Source organism: Phocoena phocoena, chromosome 14 (assembly GCF_963924675.1).
Source record: "Phocoena phocoena chromosome 14, mPhoPho1.1, whole genome shotgun sequence".
NCBI classification, from domain to species: Eukaryota; Metazoa; Chordata; class Mammalia; order Artiodactyla; family Phocoenidae; genus Phocoena; species Phocoena phocoena.
This window is the reverse complement of record NC_089232.1, coordinates 14,463,017-14,470,565: the sequence shown is the minus strand read 5'-3', so window position 1 is coordinate 14,470,565 and position 7,549 is coordinate 14,463,017.

The following is a 7,549-nucleotide window of genomic DNA, read 5'->3' as shown; positions in this document are numbered from 1 at the left end:
AAACCAAGCAGTTAATGATTAGGACAATAGTGTCATAGACAGTGTTGGATGCGCATTCCTGAGTTGTTTTACGGGTACTGTAACTGCCACCAGAGGAAGAATGGTAACTGCATGATGACCACATTGTAGCCATGACATAAGCTGCTCCATCTTGAGCAGTACGGAATCTATGGCTAGTACAGTTCCGAGAGCTGGCCAGAAGAGAACAGAATTAACATCATTGCTCACAATAGTCTATGTCTTTGTGGGCGTCAAAATGATGTAGCTTGCTCTGCCCGTATATGTAAGCAGGCAAGTAAAATTGTCCGCAAAGAGATGCTACAGACCCAGGCTGACATCTTCCATTTTGAGAATACTGTGCCCTCTGTCAGCGTGAAGAAGTTACAGAAGACAGACCGTCGCCCGTAGTCCCATAGAAGTGGAATGATATTTGACAGTGGGGAATTGAAAGTAGCTCTTTTGTCCCTTTCCTGTTTGCCCATTTCTGTTCCCCTCTAACCTTAAAAGAACCTAATTATAGGAATGAGATCACTAAGCAATTGGAACGAACTTCTGATCTCTCCTGAATGCACACCATGCCTTGTCTAACTTGTTGATTCTTTTTCTAAATTAAAAGAAGGAAGAATAAAGAATTAAGCAGTTAAAAAATGACTGGCTCTCTCTCCGCAACTGCCCCCTTAGCAATCCTGCAGGCAGATCACACAGGCAAGATCACACCTGAAGAGTCAGCCAGTCTGCCCTCAGTGGAGAGTGATGCAGAACCCAACCTCCTGCCTCGATGATTCACTGAGATTCTTCCCCCTCATGTTTCCCCTTTAAAAATGTCATGGCTGAGCAGAATCTATAGAGTTGGTCTCTGGACATGAATCCACCTTCTCCCCAGATTGCCGGCTTTTCTAATTAAAGTAACTTTCCTTTCTACTGACGCTTGCCTCTCAAATTATTGGCTTTTGAGCGGTGAGCCGCAGAACCTGAGTTTGGTAATGCATACAGTCAGACTCCTGCATCCCCCACCAGACGTCCAGGTTTGACTTCTCTGGAGGAGCCCTCCACCCTAGAGCCTGTTTTTACCGAGTCCTGAATTTACATAGCCCTGAAGCCACGTGGCCTGTGGGAGGTGAAGTAGAGGCCACAGCACAGAGCTCGGGAGTTAGTGGCTCAACAGGGACTCTGCTTAGTTCCAGCTGGGGGACTGACTTTAAGGGGACTAGTCTCATTCCTTCCCTCCCTGGCGAAAAAAGAGAGGAGTAGTCCAGGCAGTGGGGACAGTCTGTGATAAGGGACCCAGAGGGCCAAAAAGAACGTGGTCTGGAGAGCAGCTCAGCCTCACTAGTGGCTCCTCAGACTGCAGATCTGTGCTTACATGTCCCCTTCTCCAGGAAGCCTTCCCGGCTGCCCCAGCCTGGGCTCAGGCACTTAACACATCTGAGAGCAATTGCTTTTTCACTCCAAAGGACCAACTGCTACAACTGCCCACTGTTGTGTATCCAGGGCCTGGAATAGAGTAGGTGCCTAATATTTCTTGGAAGAGTCACTGAATAGGTCAAGTCTACCCTGGATCCCTCTAAGACTCACAGCGTTCCTTGATCAGGGCTTCCTTTGTAAGAGAAAAATCTAACCCAGTGCTTCCCAATAGAACGTTCTGTGATGATAGGAACGTTCTGTATCTGCATCGTTCAGTACAGTAGCCATTAACCCCAAGAGCACTTGAAATGTGACTAGTGTGACCAAGGAACTGAATTTTTAACAATAACGTCATCAATTTTCAATTAATTTAAATTCAAATAGCCACATATAGGCACGGCTGTACTGTTGTTGTCTCTTGCCTTCCTGAGTGTGAGGGACAGCGGTAAGAGAGAAAGCTGGAGAAGTTGGTGGAGGGGGGCTGGGTCCGGAGGACACCAGGAGGCCTCCGTTATGAGGGTGAGCACAGGGGAGCCATTGAGGCTCTGAGCCGGAGTGGGCACAGGAGGGATGGTATTCTGGGAGGATCGCTCTAGGTGTGGAGTGCTGAGTGGGTGAGAGGGCAACACAGAGGCAGGGAGAAGAGTTAGGAGCAGCAGATATTTCTGTGATCCGGAGAGAGATGACGCCCCTTGTTTTTCACCATGCCAGTCACCCTCCAAACACCCCCTTTTCCATTTCCCCTCACCCAGCAGGCTAGACTCGACAATTCTAAGCAGGGTCACCGACTGGGGGATCAAGCCTTGGAGAAATGCCATTTGGTGAAGAAACTCATGGATTACCCAGAGTGCTTTGCTGTCTCCAATGGCCTGGAAGGGCCTAAAACGTTCTACTGGGAAGCACTGGGTTAGATTTTTCTCTTACAAAGGAAGCCCTGATCAAGGAACGCTGTGAGTTTTAGAGGGATCCTGGCTCCTTGGTGGGAGCCAAGAAGGTGTACAGCTGGGAAGGGCCTGAAAATGTGGCCACGCCCAGACAAGACCACACCTGTGGGGCTCAGAATGCGCTCTAGGCAACCGGCCAGCAAGCTTTTCACTTTGGTTTCTAAAGAGGCCGTCTGGGAATTCCCCGGTGGTCCAGTGGTTAGGACTCAGCGCTTTCACTGCCAGGGCCCAGGTTCGATCCCTGGTTGGGGAATTAAGGTCCCACAAGCTGCATGGTGCAGCCAAAAATAAATGAATAAATAAAAACAAATAAGAGGTAGTCTGATCCCTGGGCAAAAACATGGGATCCGGGGGCCAAAGTCCCAACTTTGAATCCGTCTCAGTCACTCACTGCCCACGTGACCTTAACCTTGGTCTCCTCACTTTTAAAACGGGGCTAATCATACCTGTTTCTTAGGGTTGTTGTGACAATAAGAAATGCTATGCATATATATATGACATATGCTTAGCCTAACACAGAGCCTAACGTGTAGTAGAGCTGAATGACTGGTACCTAATAACAGTCCTGACTGTGAATAGGCCAAGCCTGTTTGGGCTCCCCTAACTCTAGTTTCCCCAACACACACACACATACATACACATGTGACCTTTAGGCACTGTTGGTACTATAATTATTGTTCTCTCTGCCCGCCTGGCTTTCCTACCCCCCTCCTCCTGGTAACACCACCCACTTCCCCCACCACAGGACCAGGCCTGTGACCTAGGTCTGGCTGGGACCAAAGCAGGACCAATCAAAGCCTTCTCTGAGATGAAGACATTGATGCTGAGAGAGAGATGCCCTCTCTCCAAACCTGAACTGGGCAGCAAATGGCCATCTTCCCTGCCATGTGGACAGAGCCTGTCTGCAGAAGTCAGGCAATGACGAGGAGAAAAATGGTCTTGGAGACGTTGGGTCCTGTCCCAAGGTCCCGGCTTTTGCTGCAGTGCCCCGCCCGGCTGTGTGAGCTAGAAATTTCCTTTTTGGTTTAAGCTAGTGGGGGTATGGCTTCTGATATTTGTAAAGAAGAGTCCTGCCTGTTATAGACACTTGTGTCCTTAAAGTTCGGGACATCAAGGGATTTGTGTAAAGCACAGAGCAGTTAGTGGTCAAACCAGAACTCAGCCTCATCTGGCTGGCTCTAGATCCACCATAAACTACACCACACATTCCGCTTACCATTGACAAGTGCATACTATGTGCCAGACACCAAACTAGCATCCCTTTCCTTCTCCGCACCTACTGAAGGACTCTCCCTCCCCACCTTCACTCCCAGCCTCTAAGGATCGTACCTCTCCACTAGGGTAGGACCCAGCACACTCACTGCCTTCCCAGAATAATACTCCCAGATTTCTCCTCATGTGCCAAGGATATGAGAGGAGACAGCCAGCCACCTACCTACCTACCTACCTACCTCCCTGTGGTGGTAGCAGGAAGGACATCCTTGCCCCGGCCCAGGGCTCCCTGGCAGAGTTCCTGCCCTCACCACTCTGAGTGTCTGTGATTCTACTGCCCTTATGGCTTTAGTGACCATCTATGGGGATACTGAGGTCATTTAAAAAAAACCAAAACTCCTTATTTATTTATTTGTTTGTTTGTTTATTTTCGCTACACTGTGCTGCTTGAGGGATCTTAGTTCCCCGACCAGGGATCAAACCCGGGACCCCTGCAGTGGAAGCGAGTCCTAACCACTGGACCGCCAGGGGATTCCCACTGAGGTCATATTTAAAGTGCTTTTAATCTCAGTTGTCCCAGATGTTTCTTTACTGTGCAAATCTAGTTAAGGGGAGAGAGGGGCGTTGGGAGCAGAAGGATTTCAGGGACGTAGTGTCCGAGTCCGGTCTTCAGACAGCCATGGACCACAATGCAGATGTTACCAGTCGGTGACACAAAAGGAGAAAAACACCACCTGAGAAGTGAGCTCTTCCTGAAGCAAAATGATTCCATTTATTGGGCCATCCTTTAAAGAGAAACCAAGTTCCTCCTTCTTTGGGGGATTAAATTATATTTTCTTTCAGTTCACTAGATTTTGCTGGGCCTCATCTTTAAAATGAGGTGGGAGGGCTTCCCTGGTGGCACAGTGGTTGAGAGTCCGCCTGCCGATGCAGGGGACACGGGTTCGTGCCCCGGTCCGGGAAGATCCCACGTGCCGTGGAGCGGCTGGGCCCGTGAGCCATGGCCGCTGAGCCTGCGCGTCCGGAGCGTATGATCCGCAACGGGAGAGGCCACGACAGTGAGAGGCCCGCGTACCGCAAAAATAAATAAAAATAAATAAAATGGGGTGGGAGAAACAGGATGGTTGGCCTAGGTAACCTTCCAGGGCTTGTCCAGTCATCCGAGCTCTCCAGGGCCCGGGGCCATGTACACACTGCCTGGGATCGTGTCTCTGTCACCACCTGGCCTGCCTCACCACTCCTCTCGATCTCCCCCCGCGCAGCTCCCCGCCAGCCCCTCCCTGCTCAGCCCCACAAGGTTGGCCGTCCCGCTGAGCTCTCCTTGTGCCCCTTGGGGAGAAGCGCCCAGGCTGCAGTGCGCTCGACTAAATGATAACGCAGGAGATACAGTTTATAAAAGGCAAACGTGGGTCTCGAAGAGCCGAGCGTTTGTCCCAAGATACTGAGGGGATCAAGCCCAGCCTCCAAGCAGACCTGGAAGTTAGAAGGACAGAAGGTCATTGCTGAGGAGCAAAAAATCAAGAACAAGCACCGATGCAGGGGCTGAGCAGGGGGAAAACACGAAAGCAGACCAAGTTCTGGCTGAAGGCTGATGTCATAGACTCCTACGACACCTGAGCTGGGGAGCCGTCTTGTCCTGTGTCCTCATGCTGTAGATGAGATTAAGGCCCGGGGAGGGGAGAGGGGTCTGTGATTGGGGGGATGGGGGGGTGGCAGGGCCAGGCACGTACATTTTTTTCTCTAGCACCACCTCAGCTGGGGATAAGGCCTGGAGATGGAAAGGAACTGAGGGAGAGAGACTTAGAAGCCAAGTCCACAGGAGGCCAGAAGCGCTAAGTTAGGGCTGATCCAGGTCCCCCACAAGCCCTTATGTTCCTGCTCTGGCCTGTCACTCTGCTCTGGCCCCCTTCGCAAGTCACCTTTCCTTTGCCCACAGCCCTCAGCTCAGCTCTCTGGACACCCCAGACGTCAGCCCCAGATGGGCTTGGAGCAGGAGGCTTGTAAGAGAGCTGGAGAGTGAGGAGGGCTGATGGGGACCCTCAGGAGGACCCCTAAACTCCACAGGCCCTTATTGAGAAGCTCTGGGAATCGGGGAGCTGAAGGGGAGCTGTCATTGCACTTACATTTAGAACAGACTTCTGGGACTTCCCTGGTGGTCCAGTGGGTAGGACTCTGCTTTCACTGCAGGGAGTACAGGTTCAATCCCTGGTCGGGAGAACTAAGATCCCACAAGCCAGGTGGTGTGGCCAAAAAAATTAAAAAAAAAAAAAAATCAGACTCCGTCCCCCCGCCCCCCAGTACACTTTTGCACCCCAAGAGAATCCAGGGACAGAAGAGGTGTCAGCAGCTGTCAGGGATGCTTTAAATCCCAAACACTGTGGCTGGGCCTGGGGAGAACAACAGAACCAGGAGTCCCTCTGTGAAATTCCTGTCTCATTCAACCTGAGATGAATCATTAACAAATCAAGTGCGAGGTGGAAGGCCACACTGAAATACATATATCCTGCCCTTGTCTGTAGCACCTGCTGCTCTTGGTAGAGGGTCATTTTTAACGTGGTGATGTCAGAGGCCAGAGAGGAACCAGCCCCAAAGTCCCCAAATCTACTTGGGAGGTGCCACCAACTCTAGGAAGGCTTCCAGCAAGGAGACCTTGGGCAGGCAGGGTGAGCCCCTAGGGCCCTGAGCTGTGCCCGCCCTTGATCACATGGGCCGTTCTTGGCCCGGGAAGCTGGGAGCTGGGACAGCTGGGTAATCTGGAAGTGGAGGGCCTGAGGAGACCCAGGCTGCCTGTTCCTCCTTGTCACCCTCTCCCTGAGAGCAAAAGGCAAGGCCAGGAGGCTCCTGGGAGCCTCCTGCCTAATTCCCAGGGCCTGGCTGCCAGCTCTGCAGCTGATGCAAGGCCAGGGGTGAGTGAGCTCAGCCTGTTCCTGGCACGTGGAGCTTCCTGTGCCCCACCCCTCCCTAGAAAACACACCCGTTCGTTTCCCTCTGCTCTAGCCCTCCTAGGTCTCCAGCTCCCTTCTTCTGCAAGCAGAGCAGGGCCACCTAAGGATCTGGGAGCAGGCCCTGCCTGGGGCTGGGGTAGCGCTAGGCATTTCTGAATCAGCCCTGCTCCCCTGCACGGGCGACCTGTGAACAACGCTGGGACCCGGAGCCCTGCCTCCCACGGACCTGCCCAGTGGGAAGAGAGGGCCGGGGCACCCCTTGGTCCTCTGCTTCTGTCCATGCCAGCCCACTTTGTCTCCAGACCTTCTGATCCCTTTATGGGTTTTGGGGTTTTTTTGGTTTTCTTTGTGGCCGCGCCACGTGGCATGCGGAACTTCCCCTACCAGGGATCGAACCCCTGTCGCCTGTAGTGGAAGCGCAGAGTCTTAACCAGTGGACCGCCAGGGAAGTCCCTTATCCCTTTAGAAGGGTGGACTTTCCCCTTCCTGCTGTCACCTCTCGCTTTCAGTGCCCAGGCCCACGGGAGGAACGTCGGGGCCCTGCCACCCTCTCAGGGACCCTCGAGGCGTCATCAGCTCAGGACGAGGCTTCATTCGGCATCCATTTAGGATGAGCACCCATTTGCTACGAGCGTGGTGACAATAACCTGATGCGTAATAACCTAGCACGTAATAACGGATGACACGTAGGCCTCGTTTTACAAAGTGCTTTCAGGATGAATTAGTGCCTCGAGGGATCCTGGTGACAATGCTGTGATGTAGGAAGGCCTGAGATGAAGAAGCTGAGGCCTAGAGAGTTATGTGGCAGAGCCAGGAGTCACGCCCACAGGGTCTCCCCACGTCCCCGTGCTGCCTTGGTCCTGTCGCCCAGGCGTGCCCCCGAGCAGGAAGCAGGCTTGCTTGTCACTGGAGACCCAGTTTAGACAGAGGGACTATTTTCAGGGAAAGGAAGAGCAGACAGGGGAGGCTGGGAGAACAGGGCTTGCTTGTGGGTCTGGGGTAGAGGCACGCTGGGGCCAGGCTTGCCTGGGAAGGGCCTGGAGA